The sequence below is a fragment of the Lissotriton helveticus genome, chromosome 1_2 (genome assembly GCF_964261635.1).
Source record: "Lissotriton helveticus chromosome 1_2, aLisHel1.1, whole genome shotgun sequence".
In the NCBI taxonomy this organism is placed as follows: domain Eukaryota; kingdom Metazoa; phylum Chordata; class Amphibia; order Caudata; family Salamandridae; genus Lissotriton; species Lissotriton helveticus.
The window spans coordinates 129,621,086-129,636,767 of record NC_136058.1 but is presented as its reverse complement, the minus strand read 5'-3'; positions in this window follow the sequence as shown (position 1 = coordinate 129,636,767).

Sequence of the window (15,682 nt, the reverse complement as noted above, 5' to 3'; positions counted from 1 at the left end):
GCTCATGGGAGCTGTAGTTCCAGAGAAGTTTTGTGATTTGTTTTATTTGAATCTGCTATTGTAATAAAGAGAAGAAAGGACGGCAATTTTTTTTTTTTAAATGGTGAGATTAAAACTACCTAGTGGGGGCAAAACAGAACTCTTTATTTCCTTGCTTACACTGGTAGGGTTAAAAAGCAGTGCAAATAAACAGTATGGATTTAAACTGCTAAGTGTCAGACAACGGTCAACATGTTTCAGCCCGAGTGATCTAATAAAGTATCTAGGCTTTCCTTAGGACGAGAAAACTAAAAGCTGCTGCTTAAATAGAGTGAAAAAACGAAACAAAAGAGTGATACCAAACCAGTAATCCTATGTCTCTTTGTCGGATTTTACTGGATGTACCTCAAAGAGTGAGAAAAAAATGCTACCAGTCCAAAAAACATTCATCAGTCACCTACAATTTAAAATGTGCTTCTGAGAAGGAATCTTATTGTATCCTCTCCATCTGGGAATTCACATGTGATTCGAGTAGATACACTTACCCGAACTTTTGGATAAGTAGGCCACACCTCAACCTGGCAACAGCTCAGGGAAGTGGGCCCGCTCCGAAAGAAATAAAATCATGTGTCAAACATTTAAGGTCTGAATGTTGACACTGATTTAAAGGCTAGGTGCATTGGTCAAGAACTCGCAGTTCGAACAGAATCAGTGAAAGAAGAATCTCATTTATACTCTAGGTCATAAATCATTAACAAGCCCAATGGGTGCTCTGCTGGCACAGGCCCCTTGTGAATCCAGTGAAACAGCGAGAATCAAATGGGGATGGCTTTCAAGTCCAAAAATATACTGTATATGCAATTTGTAGTCCAGTCTATTACATGTTGTCTACTGACATAAGGCGAAAGTCGTCTGTTAGAGGGTGGAATGTAGTGTGCGAACCCTCTCCCTCCAATAAGTAGTGTTCCTGGTTCTAAATGGTAAAGTAAGAAATCAGTCTCGCAAGTATATTGTTTACTTCGAGAGTGATGTATATTCAATTTGGACTGTGATCCGCATGATACACGGCTGTCGTGTGGTGGTGAGGTGCTCGTGAGGTCATGGAAGGGGCCACTGTGTATTTTGTAGCTTCTATTACATTTTAAGATTGTGAAGTTTACCTTTATTGACCGCAGTTTAAATACACATATGATGAAGCATGCCACCTATGGTGGGTGAGGGTATTCATCCTAAAAGGGATTTCGCCCATGTGGAGATTGTGTGAGAAATCAGTACGTCATTTCACAGTTTGCTTTGTGCTAGGATAGACCATTGGATTTTTTGTGTGATAACTTTGTTAAAAAGTCATCAATAAATATAATCATATTTATATTTTATAACTTTCCATTTTTCAATGCTTAATAATAGTGATTGTCACAAAATATTTTCAATAACACATTTTAAAAAAAAGAACATATATTTGGGTCTTTTTTTAGCATTTTCAGACCACATAGCACAATCACAGAACCAACCACAAGGCATCCCTGCATTCCAGCCAAAGAGAATACAGCCCCAGATCAGAGTGCTTTAAAAATTATGCTAAGCTCTCCTAAGGTCATGGATAAAATGACTCAGGAGACTTACTGTGTTTTCTTTTTTAAATATTGCCGGGAGGGATTACTGTGCTCCCTGCAGCCCTCCATAAGATTAAAGGAAATGCTTGGTGGTGCCCCCACCCCTTCTAGGTGCATCATCAGGATCAAGAAAATGTAAGTAAAAAGTCCTCACATGGCATTATGGGGTGCTCTCTACCCGGTGAAGTAATTGAGTGGCTTCTACTGCTCATTTATAATTCTTTTTTGCTTATTTTAGTATTTTCTGGTCCCATATTTCGCATCCATTCTTTATATTAACTTTGGTGCCATGTGGGGAGCATCAAGGCCCCCAAGGCCCCAGCTGGTTCCCCAGCTGGCACCCATCCTGTGTGCCAGTGGGAGCTGCCCATTATAATTGATGTTCTGGATGCCCTGATGCCCACTCGGGACACCTAATTCTTTTCAGTACATTGGGTGACACTAGGGGAACCCCAAGTCCCCCTCTGTAACTGCTGGCTCCCAAGTGGGCACCTATCATGGGTGCACGGAAGGCAGCTCTGTTGCTTTAACCCGGCATTTGTAAAGCGCAAGCTAATCACCCCTAAGGGTCTTAAGGCATTGGGGGCCATCGGGGAGAATAAGTGAGCTATTCCCCAGATTCACATGATGCTGAGCTGATCTGCCTCCGACACTGGGGATCAAACCGTTAGCCCATCGCTATGGAGTCTGCCACCCTGGCCACTGCACCACACTCCCTCACACCTTGCTTTGATCCCACTTGGGCAGAAAGAGCTTTTTTATTTGCTAACACAATGTAGGGAGAAAAGCTGTGTTCCTTGTCCGTGAGAATGCAGGCTAGGAGTTATATTCCCTGCACACACACTCCTGGTATGGAACTAGATAGTGTTTTGAGGGATGGGGTTCCCGCAACACTGCTCTCTTCAGGCCCAAGGGGATGGGCTCCTTTGGAGCCCTTCTATGGCTCAATGAGGGGGAGTGCACATACCCTCCCCAAAACAACTAAGTCAACCACGGAGGATGAGGTCCCAGGGGCATTTTAAATGCTGTGGGGACCACACACTCCTGTCCCAAGATAAGCATATTGGGGGAAAGGTTCCTGCAGCCAGGAAATCTCTCAGGGATGGGGGCTACACGCCTCATCCCCAAAATAAGTAAATCTGCCCCGGGGTCCCCAGTGTCTGAAAATGTCTCAAAGAGGGGCGTGTGTGTCACCCTCCCTAAAATTATGCAATTCGATGACCCCCTTTGCCCAGGACCACTGGGGGGTTAAAATTGAAAATGGCAGGAGACTGCCCTTTTTTTCTCACAGCACTGTGGATCCAGTGGTCCTCCAATGATATGCAGTTTAGCTGAAAAAAAAGCATTTTTAGCTCAAGGAGGTCCTCTGGAATCCACCCACCAGGCATATGGGGTCAGGGTATCCCTACCCTGCCCCCTATATATTTTGTTAACCTTTTTGCAGGATAGGGGACGAGTCCATAAGTTCAAAAATGATTTCCACTTCATCTTTATTGATGTGGTGGCAGCCAATTAGACATTATCATTCGATCTGTTGAATCCTCTGTGGAGAGATATATGTATCAAAGTAGAACCTTTTTTGTCAAAAATTAATAACCTAATTTAGACCAAATCACAAAAAGAACTCTTTCTGGGTCAAGATTTAGCTTTCTGCCAATTTTGGAGTAATTGCCTTTAGCCGTTTTGGCTGGAGCTGCGTCTAATTTTTCTATTGAAAATTGTGTGAGAAAGACGCATTTGGGACCCCTCTTTTTCAGACCTACTAACTGGATCAGGAAGGAGTGCACATGGGCGGGACTTTGTTTGGAAAAGTTTGTAAGAATTCTTCAATCAGCACCAAAGTTATAGACAACCCAAAAAATCGATTTTCTACTAAAAACAGACTCCTAAATATAACAAATGTATATACATATAGAGAGATGGAGAGAGAATGAGAGAGAGAGAGAGAGAGAGAGAGAGAGAGAGAGAGGGATAAGGTTAATACTTAATGAAAAAAAATAAGTTTAGTTTTAAGTTAAAGGCATAAAAAAGTTTAATTAAAATATTAGGATTAATAAAATAAATAAAACAGATAAGACTTTTTAGCAAAATGAATATTAATAGCAAAAAAGGCTGTAGGTTTTGAATTGAGCAATGAAAAAAGAGTATAACCAAAATAAAAAGGTTTAGGGATAAAAGTGCTATTAATACATTTTTAAAAAACTTGCTTTTCTTGTTACACAACTATGCCCACCTCCTAGTGGTCCTTATTTTCTTTAATTTATAGTAAAACAACCCCCAACACATTGTAGCACCCCAGAGCCTTGTTCTCAATCTTTTTTGTGAAAAAAACACCTGTCACTCCCTTTTAGTGTTCATCACATTATGGGGGATATTCCCAAGAACGTGTGATAATCATTCCAAAATAAGCTAAACGCAACTTTTCACATTGCAGCCAATCGTGATAAAATAACGCTGTGTTAACGTTGTATTCTCAACACGGCAGTACCATGCGATAGTCTCAGGATAACGTGTCAAATGACCACTTGAAAATCAATTTGATGCTTAAAAATGCAAAACACAAACGCGAAAAAAGTGCTGATGACCCAAATTGCGATGCAAAAATCAGCGATAACCAGCGACAGGCCTGCAATTCCCACTCCTCATGCGGGGAAATGCACCATAAAAGCAGGGGAAAAAACGGTGAGATGACAATGTATGAGTACAACACGTTGATATTCTATTTTGGGAAGGAGTACTCTCCGTTTCGTTTTCTTTGTTTTTTTACAGATTATTTACTAATGCTTTCTTGATTGACATTAAATAACCCGAAGGTTATAATGAGATTTCGAACGGTTGGATAATTAGTGATTTCAGGACCTTGCTAGTCTTTGGGATATCTACAATACTGATGCCTGACTGGATTTATGGTGGCAGTGCATATTGGCCCTTCGTTGGATTTTTTTAGTTGTTGCCCTGATGAAGTCTGAGGTGACGTGCTTAGACGAAACACGTGTTGGCTCAACTTGTGGCTACTTGTTACACTGATGGAGTGAAGTATATTGAATTTATCCATGAAACCTGAATAAACCATCATGAAAATGGACTAAGAAGATAATTCATTGGACTTTTTATGTTGTTCTGTGAATTCTGCTCAGGATTTTGACTATTGTTTTTCCAATGGTTCATGGACATCCTCCACACCCCACCTCCAGTAGCAGGTCTGCTGTCTTTGTCTGCGCTGCCACTATAGTAGTCTGGGGGGGTTGCGGGCCTGGGGGTGGTGGTAATGGGTGTTGTGGCCCTCTTGGGGGCTCCGAGCTGCATGATCAGTAGATCCATGGCATCTGTTGTTCTTCAGGTGTGGGTCTGGGCTGGTCTCCCTTTTATGGTGCAGGTTGTCATCCGACTTTACACCAGGTAAGAGCAGGTGTTAAATCCCTGCTGCTAACGCTCCTTATCGCCTGTTTTGAGGTCTTATCGCTGATCTGGCTGGTCGATGAGAATTTGGCGATGTTTTTTGCTGCTGCTTTCACAGGATAACTGGTGATATCGGCTGTTAGCACCAGCTTGTGAACAGGGCGATAATTTTATTGCCACTTTGGCTGCGATAAAGTGCCACTAACTCAGCGATAGGTCCTTGAGAATATGCCCCTATGTGTTTCATATTGGTAAGAACTTTGTGAATTATCACAATCAATCTGAATTTTAACAATGCCTACTGGCCAGTGGGCTATTCCTGAGAGAAAGGTATGCCATTATATTACAAATTTTGGTGCACTTATGAGCTTATGTGTATGTTTAACTACACATTATTCCTTAATGTTTTGTATTTTTAGAATAATCTATTTTATCTTGCGAGGGGGTCTTGTCATAATTTCTTCAACAAGGATGCGTCTTTCTTTCGAGCTGTAACTGGAACGAGAAGCATTCAAATTGATGACTCAAATTCGTTAATCAGTGGAGAGCATAAAGAGTTGCTGGAATCACGAAGAATATGGAAGATAGACTATGAGAGTCTCAAGGGTCAACAAGATAATTTATGAAGATTGAGATAGTGGTGAGACATGGATTGGGTGCACAAAATATCCTCAAATGAATTGAGAACTTTAGATTTGTCAAAACTGGTTTCTCCTAGAATGGAGGAATTTGTGCCTGCACTATACTAACAGGTTGTTGGCAAGTTCACCAAACTTTAAATCAAGCTACTAGACCCAATATAAATAGAATAGTCCTGATGCCTGCAGAGGTGGTAGGAAGGAGAGGCAACAGCCTTAGGTACTTGAATACTGATAGGTGACTGATGTGAAGCACAGAAAATTCTTTAGAAACAACTCAAATAAAGGCATCCAAGGTCTATCTAAATCTGTGACATATGAGAGACTCAGGATACCCCTTTTCACATACTGCAGGAGGGAGGGGTGTCATTCTACCTTACGCCACAGTATCAAGCACTGCTCTAGGGGAGTAAGGCTGTTTAACCTCTATTCTCCAACGCCTCCCAGATAATATAAAGCAATCTTGCCAGAGACCCTATGGCTACTGACTTCCCCAATATATAAATCCTGCTGAGACTGCTCATATTAGAATAGTCTCACTAATAACGAGAATGAAAATCGCCGCATGCTGTTGTTTGTCGGTCCTTCTGAGGTTGCATTTTCTTTATACATGGAAATCTTTATACGCACACAAATATCTGTCAAAAAGTGCGCAGTTGACTTGTTTCTCCCATGCTGATAAAGGAGCCATTACTTCTCAGCAGGAGGTATCATTTAGCCAGGACCGAGGAGCTCTGCCTTTGAGGAGAAAGGCCTCTATTTGTCTGGTAAATGGGCTGAGACGACAAGAAGCCACAGTCTGAACAATTCCTCACCATCGCAGTGCAATACATCCCAGAGCCTGTGCATCTTTAGGGCCCCCTGTCCTCTTCACACCAGGAAATAAAACATCCCAGGCAGAGGTCTTCCCTGCACCCTCCAGAGCCAGTGGCGGAAGCAAATGAAAATCAATAGTTAACTCTCTGACTGGCATCATTTTTTTTTATGTGCAAGAGGCTAGGAGGGAAAAGGCAGAGAGGAGAAAACAACTTTATTTTGGCCATTGCTGAAGTAAAATTCGTGCCATTCGAGGGTTACAGTAAAGCCAAAAAGGTGAGAAGATGTCGAAAGTCTTTCTTGCTGCATTTTAGCATGAATTAAGATATCTGTCAAATATTTATTCCATAAGCAAGGAAAAGTTTAATTTGAAATGGTGTGCCCTAGCAATGTTCATCTTTCCCCAGAGCTAGGGCCGATTTTTCCTATCACTGTTTTCTCTTTGAAGCAGTATATCACACCCAATTGGAGAGGATTACCCAGGCACATGCATCAAGGTAGGATTTTGCGAGTCCTTAATTGCGATAATTAAGGAATCACAATTAAGGACTCGCAAAAGCCTAAGCATGTAGGACTCACTGTAAAAATAATGATTCCTATACATTCCTTATTCGCAAAAAGGGAATGGCTTCCTATTCATTCCTATGGGCCTACAGGCCAATAGGAATGAATGGGAAATTGCATGCGCAATTTGCAAGTATCAGTAGGTCATCGCAAATTGTGCATGCAATTTCAGGGTGCAAGGACACCCTGTTGCACCCCTGAAATTGATCTGGGCACATATGTTGTGCATGTGTGTGCACAACATGAAACTTTAAAAAATGCACAAAAGTGAATTTTTCAAAGTTTTTGCAAATTACCATGAAGTTCAACTTCATGGTAATTTGCGCCCCTATTTGCGAAATCGCAGATTTCTCTACTTTAATGCATTGCATTTAAGGCATCTCAATTTGCGATTCCTTAAATGCAATCGCAATTTAAGTAATCGCAATTTAGAGATTACTTAAATTGCGATTCTTTCATTTGGGATGATGTATCCCAAATGCAAAAATATCGGTGGCTAAGGGGCAATCTGCCTGTTTGCGACCTGTTTTTCTTTTGATGCATGTGCCTGACAGTGCCTTAGTACAATCTCTAAGCAGGGTAAGATACAACCTGATGTCACTAACTAGTAATAAGGGTAACAGATGGCCACTTAGTGGGAACACAAGGGGGTGGTGATGAACGGAGCATCTGAACCAATCAAACACTCACACCCAGTCAAAAGATCTGGGTATGATCCATCACCGTTCTTTAGCCCACTCTGCCACCCCAGTTCAGACATGGCTATATGCTAGTGGGAACACACATATTCAATGGGTTCTAGTGATGCCATGCATTACCAGTGATGTGTAAAAGATCAAATGCGTTCATTTAAAACGTATTGTCATGTAAAAAACAGAGAGTAGACATTGTATTTCTGTCCTCTATCGTGTTTCATTTTTACTCATTTGTCATCTCTCCTGTGGCACATAGAGTGCAGCAGACCGGCCCCATCTAACAAGAAACATGGAAAACCCGTTCCATGCAGCAAGAAGTACAGCAGATCTGTTCCATGCATCAAAGGGGTGCAGAAGATCTGCTGCATGCAGTAAGGAATGCAGCAGGTCTGTTCCATGCAGCAAGGAGTACAGCAGATTTGTTCCATGTAGCAAGGAATGACAAAAATGCCTGACAAAAATTAATGTGTCACGAAACTGGTGCTATGTAAAGCACTCTGATACTCGATATCTTTGAGTCTAGTTTGCGCTATATAAAACTCTAAAAGAGAAAAATAAGAAATGAAGCAGGTCCGTTCTGTGCAGCCAAGAGTGCAGCAGATCTGTTCCATGCAACAAGGAGTGCAGCAGGTCTGTTCCATACAGCAATGAGTACAGCAGATCTGTTCCATGCTGCAAGGAATACAGCAAGTCTGTTCCATGCAGCAAGGCGTACAGAAGATCTGTTCCATGCAGCAAGGAGTGCAGCAGGTCTGTTCCGTGCAGCAAGGAGTGCAGCAGAACTGTTCCATACAGAAGAGATACAGCAGATCTGTACCGTGCAGCAAGGAGTGCAACAGATCTTTTCCATGCAACAAGGAATGCAGCCGACCTGCTTCAGGCATCAAGCAGTGCAGCAGATATTTGTATGTTGCATGGAGTGCAGCAAATCTTTTCATTGTAGCAAGGAGTGCAGCAGATCTGTTTTGTGCAGCAAGGAGTACAGCAGAACTGAAGAACCACTGGCCCATCTCCCAGCTTCCCTTCCCAGCGAAGGTTCTTGAGAAGGCCAGAAACCGACTGTACACCTGCAACACAACAACCTCCTGGACCCCTCTCAATCTGGAATTCATGCCAACCACAGCACCAAAACAGCCCCAATTGCAGACACTGAGGACATCTGGGCCCTCCTGGACCATGGAGAAATGTCAGACCTCATCCTCTTAAACCTGCCAGCTGCATTTGACACCATCTTGCACCAAATCTTGATCAACAAACTCCACCACATCGTAATACACGGAAATGCCCTCAAATTGATTCCCTCATACCTCGGAAGAACCCAGAGAATCTGTCTCCCACCATACACCTCAGAACCCAAGAACATCGGTTGTGGCGTCCCCCAAGGATTGTCCCTCTGCCCCATCCTCTTCAACACATACATGACCCCCCTGGCCAACACCATCAGCTCTCACTTGCTCAACATCATCTCCAACACTCATGATACCTAGCTCATCCTCTCACTGTCAGACGACCCCTCCACCACCAGAGCTAACTCACAGATTCATGATGAATGCCACCGATTGGCTGAGGTACAACTGTCTCAAGACAACATGGACAAGATGGAAGGCCTTATCTACAGGACAACACCTCACCATGGAACAACGCTTGATGGTATGCCGAGCTCAGACCACTCGCAACCCCGACAGACTGCCCGCAACATTGGCATCATACTGGACAGCATGCTCTCTATGAAGAATCATGTCAGTGCAGTATCATCCGCCTGCTTCTCCCTATGTATGCGATGCAAGATTATCAGATTGCTCCCGGTCAACACCAAAAGGGCTATCGCGCAAGCTCTCATCACCAGTATACTGGATTACGTCAACACAGTTTACGTAGGAATCACTGCATGCCTCTTGAAAACACTACAGACAATACAGAACACAGAGTCAAGACTTACCCTCAACCTCCCCAAACACACCCACATCACACCACACCTCAAGAAACTTTACTGGCTACCGATTCAGAAGAGATGCCAGTTCAAGATGCTGATCCACGCACACAAGGCCCTGCATGATGAGGGTCCAGCATACATCAAAAAATGCATGGCCTTCTACTGATAGACCAGATACCTGCGACTCACCACCCTGGAACTGCCATAGGGTGTAGTGAGCTATTCTCGATGCATTATGTCTGTTGAATCCGTGAATTACAGATTTTACTGACGGAGCTCCTACAACATTGCATCGAATAAAAGCTATACGAAATAAACATCAACTCTAATATTCTCCATAAACTGACTAAACATCCTCCGATATCTTTCACACTGCAGCATAGCTTGCTGCTTTTTTAATCAGTGTCAAAGTACAAAAAAAGCAAAAGAATGCCGATTTCTACAGTGTGACGCTAGCTCTTTGCCAAAAAAGGGTGCAGTGTAAAATCATAATATAGTGGCAGTTGTGTAGCTCTCAAAGGTGTTCAGCAGTTAAAGATTCGTTTTTCCGTTTTAGGAGTGCATCTTTGGGATGTGGTGGACATGCAGTTAAAAAAAACAGAGCCCAGGTTCAGCCAATTAAAAGCAAGTGTTAGACTACTCTGTAGATTTATGTGTGGTAAGGCAAGATACTGCCATCGGTTAGGGACGGATTTGCTAAACCCACTGGCAAGTTAAACAATACAAGCACCCTATAGAATTGTAATTGCAGCCTTTATCTGAACGGCTGTTGCCCAAAGATCAAGCTGCATGATTGCCTGTGTGTATGCAAAATACAACGTAGTGCCTTAGTCACAAAGGCAATTTGGAGTATGTAAAGTATTCCTCCTGTAGTACTGTTTTATGTATTCTTACTCTTTGTTAATTAGCCCCAAAACATGCAACATGCGAGTAGGATGGGAAATTAAGGAAAAATTCGTTTAAAGTTAATACAATTAGAAAGGACTGTATCCTTTTGAACTTTTACTAATGAGAAGTTGGACATTTGGGGTCCGATCCGCAAAGCCATGCCAGAGTATACAAAAGAGTACCCGTGTAGTATTAGTTCCTGAACCCATAAATGTTTCTCTGAATTGGCCGTAATGCTGTTAATCGTTAGGTGGCGTGGACCTATTTACCCGAAGAGTGTCCTTGGGAACTGGGGGATAGCATTTGGGGGAGGGGGGGGCTGTTTGGGGCATTATACATCCCTAAAAGTGTTATTCTGTAGTAAATAATTAGGTACGACTGCTGTCTGTCGGATTTTACCTGGGATTTTTACATAGACACAGACAAACACACACACACACTCGTCTCTGTTTTGAAGGCCTTACAAAATGTTGCTTAGTTTGAAAACTTTGTTATAAGTTCCCCTACGAATCTGCCCATCTCTCTTTCCACTGCCTCTTAAGCCCCCACCCCTCATATCATGCTATGTTTTGACAAGATATTCCAGCGTGGCTGTTGGGAAATCTGAAGCCCCCCCCCCCCCCGCCCCACATCTTATTGGCCAAGTTACGCCCGTGCTTGAATACTTCAGTCTGCCTTTGTCCTTCCTAATAAGACTCAATCAGCACCTGGACACATTTTCCTAATCACGCTTTACACAACCCCTTACCCGCTGTAACGTGCCCGCGGAAGAGGGGGTGGGGAATACGCAATTATTTCTCTTCCACCTGCCTTTCCCAGGGGGCCTTTTATGGAACACTGTGCAGTTATTCTCCTGGTTTTCAGGTTCAGAAAAATATTGATCCCAACCTGGAGCAACCGATGTGCTCTCCATTTGGGATTCATCAGTTTGATATAAACATGACACTTTCTGACAAAAAAAAGTACAATTATGGTCGATTGAGGAGTGAGATCCCCCAACCAGAGTGCAGGAGAGGTGAAGAATAACGAGATGCTGTTATCGGTCCCATATTACTCTGGTCCCTGTCATGTGTCTGATAATGAATAAGGCCTTATAAAATAGGAACAAGGCTGGGAAAGGGTCCGTGTGACAAATTGCTGCTTCTTGCATTTCACTATGAGTTGGATGACAAAGACTGGGCAAGCATACACAGCAGGGGAATGTGCTGTGCTTCATTAATTGTAAATCACCTGACCAGGTGGAATGTGGTGTATTCTCAGAAAAAGCATATAAAGTCTCCATGGAAATCGTGGATTATTCAGGACTCTGAGATTTGTTGGAAGTTAATTGTTCTAATTTTAGCAGGCGTATATGAAAATATGTATTTTTCTGCAATAGGAAATGTGCATCTGATTACTCAGGTTGTACCGCCTGGTAAATTGGAAGTGCAAGTAAGGAATCACCGCAGTTGTCTTGTGTAATCTATAGCTAGCTAATTTCATCTGGCTCTGTCGAACTCAGCCTTTCATCATTCTGCAGCTGATAAATTAATTGCCTTTAATTGGGGCTACAGTTATACCTGTTCTTCGCAAGGCTTAAAAAGGGTGAAACTGCCGTATTAAGTAGGATATAAAAAGTTAATTAATATTCTTGTTGTTATCTCAGAGTGGAAAGTGTAAACCCCTCTGCTCTCAAGAGGCATAGGTAAATTGGTGTTAAGAGGAGCAAGTTGATCGCAAAATTCATATTTAAAAAGCCAGAAGCAGCATTATTATTGCATCCCTTACATCTGGTCTTTACCGCATGATTCAGCAGTCAGTAGAATAATTTGAGGCATGACACAAGGTTAACCATGCTCCTTCCCATACCTATCCATGTTTTTCACCACACAATATTTTGATGCTAGAAAGCAGTTTTATTTATCTTGTGATGCATTTTATTACATCTCATATAAAGTGCAAGAGCAATATATAAGCGGTTTAGCTCTAAAATAGTACTACACTCAAATTGTAGAAGCTACAGAAATCTGATTTCCACCCATACTTACCGTTTCCATGGTACCGTTACGGAGTGTTAAAAGAAGAAGAAATGTTCAGCATTTGAGGTCTGGCTGAATGGCATATGGGAATTAGCAAGAAATGAAAATGTGTTTTTCCTTCTGAGAATTTGGTGTATTCCTTTGATGAGATATAGTCACCATATTTACATCCATATGATTAAGCTAACGAGGCGCTCATTCTGGATTATAATCATTTACAGCAGTCTGGAACTTTAAATGACAGTGAATATTCCTGTTACAAACAACACTTTTAGCAAAAATATTGTTTAAATGTAACATTGTAAAATTCCTAATGATGAATTTGATGAATGTGAGATCTGTTTCTACGAAGTATTATGTAGAGTGAATGTGATTTCTCATTGTTACATTTATTTAAAAAAAAATGACATTTAATAATATTTTTTTTAACCCCTTCGCTGCTAGGCCTTTTCCCCCTCCTGTGCTAAGGCTTTTTTTGGTGTTTTGGGGTAGTGCGCGCTTAGGCCCTTGTAACTTTTTGACCACATAAGGGATCCGCGCCAAATTTGCGTCCTTTTCTTCCAACATCATGGGGATTCTAAAGGCGCCCAGGGTTTGTGGATTCCCTTGGAGGGGTCCCAGAAATTAACCAAAATATAGTGTTTTTTTTGTTTTTTTCAGAAAAATGGGAAAAACGGGCTGCAAATGAAAGCCTCTGGCTTTGTCCCTGAATATGGTATCAAAAAAGGGTTTGTGGGGCTGAATTCTCCATTTTCTCAGCTTTTAGGGAATGACAGTGTTTTGTCAGAGAACCGAAATTTTTCACTCAGTTTTGGCATTTTTCTGGGACATAGCCTATTTTTGCTATTTTTAGAGCTTTCCACCTCCTTCCAGTTAATGGTAGAAATGAGTTTGAAAGCAATAATGGATCCTGGAAAGCTTTACATTTCCGAAAAATAGACAAAATTCTGAATTCAGAAAGGGGTCATTTGTCTAAATCCATGAAGGGTTCGTTATAGAAACTAACAGTTAGATATTGGAATATTTGAAAATTTGTTGAAAACAACGGCCTTTTGTCTCAACGTTTTCACCTATAACTTTCTCTAATTTTGACAGCTCTTGGAAAGCAATATACCGTTACATCCGTTAGACCTTCCTGGTTGTGGGGATATATGGGACTTGTAGTTTCACCAAGAACCCGACGAACCCAGATCCAAAAACTGAGCAGCAACTTGCAATGGTATTTTTTCATTTACTGGGTATAGTGCACTTTGTCTTGGAAAATGTACACATGGAATAATCTGCATGAAAGACACCTATGTATGTATGAATTGGGTACAAATTATAGAGTTCAGAAACAGTATATAATTGCACATTTTCAAAGTTGGGAATACTCATACTAGCATGAGAATTATTGGTCATTTTTCATAAAGTTTTTTTTTCTACACAATATCTTTCATTCAAAGGCAGAAATGCAAGAAAGCTCAATTGGTAATAACAGTTGATTTACAAATCTGAATTACCCCAAGTGTCCCGATAAAAACGGTACCTCACTTGTGTGGGTCGGCCTTGTGCCTGCGACAGGAAACGGCGCAAAATGCAACGTGGTCACACCTAAATTTTGCAGTTACAAATTGACCCTTTTTTGGCAAAGTGCCTACCTGTAGTTTTTGCACCCTAGTTCTTCCGGCACCTAGGGAAACCTAGCAAACCTATACATTTTTGAAAAGTAGACACCCAGGGGAATTCAGGATGGGATGACTCGACTGCCTACCACCAGGTTTTGTTACCCAGAATCCCTTGCAAAGCTCAGATTTTGACAAAAAAAACACATTTTCCTCACATTTCTGTGGTGGAAAGTTCTGGAATCTGCGTGGATCAACAAATTTCCACCCACTCAGCGTGCCCCCAGGTCTCCCGAAAAAAATGGTACCTCACTTGTGTGGGTCGGCCTTGTGCCTACCACGGGAAACGGCACAAAATGCAACGTGGTCGCTCCTCAATTTCCCAGTGAAATCTTAAGCTCTTTGGACAAAGAGACTACCTTTTGTTTTTGAGCCGTAGCTCAACCAGCACCTAGGGAAACCTAGCAAACCTATACATTTTTGAAAACTAGACACCCAGGGCAATTCAGGATGGGGTGACTCGTCTGCCTACCCCCAGGTTTTGTTACCCAGAATCCCTTGCAAACATAAATATTTGACCAAAAAAACACATTTTCCTCACATTTCTGTGGTGGAAAGTTCTGGAATCTGCGTGGATCAACAAATTTCCACCCACCCAGCGTGCCCCTAGGTCTCCCGAAAAAAATGGTACCTCACTTGCGTGGGTAGGCATAGTGGCTGCGACATGAAACCGCGCAAAACGCAGCATGGTCGCATCTCAATTTCCCAGTGAAATTTAGCACGATTCGGACAAAAAGACTACCTTTTGTTTTTGCGCCGTAGCTCTGCCAGCACCTAGGGAAACCTAGCAACCCTATACATTTTTGAAAACTAGACAACCAGGGCAATTCAGGATGGGGTGACTCGTCTGCCTACCCCCAGGTTTTGTTACCCAGAATCCCTTTCAAACAAAACAATTTGACCACAAAAACACATTTTCCTCACATTTCTGTGGGGGAAAGTTCTGGAATCTGCGTGGATCAACAAATTTCCACCCACCCAGCGTGCCCCCAGGTCTCCCGAAAAAAATGGTACCCCACTTGCGTGGGTAGGCATAGTGGCTGCGACATGAAACAGCGCAAAACGCAGCATGGTCGCACCTCAATTTCCCAGTGAAATTTAGCACGATTCAGACAAAAAGACTACCTTTTGTTTTTGCGCCGTAGCTCTGCCAGCACCTAGGGAAACCTAGCAAACCTATACATTTCTGAAAACTAGACACCCAGGGCAATTCAGGATGGGGTGACTCGTCTGCCTACCCCCAGGTTTTGTTACCCAGAAACCCTTTCAAACAAAACAATTTAACCAAAAAAACACATTTTCCTCACATTTCTGTGGTGGAAAGTTCTGGAATCTGCGTGGATCAACAAATTTCCATCCACCCAGTGTGCCCCCAGGTCTCCCGAAAAAAATGGTACCTCACTTGCGTGGGTAGGCATAGTGGCTGCGACATGAAACAGCGCAAAACGCAGCATGGTCGCACCTCAATTTCCCAG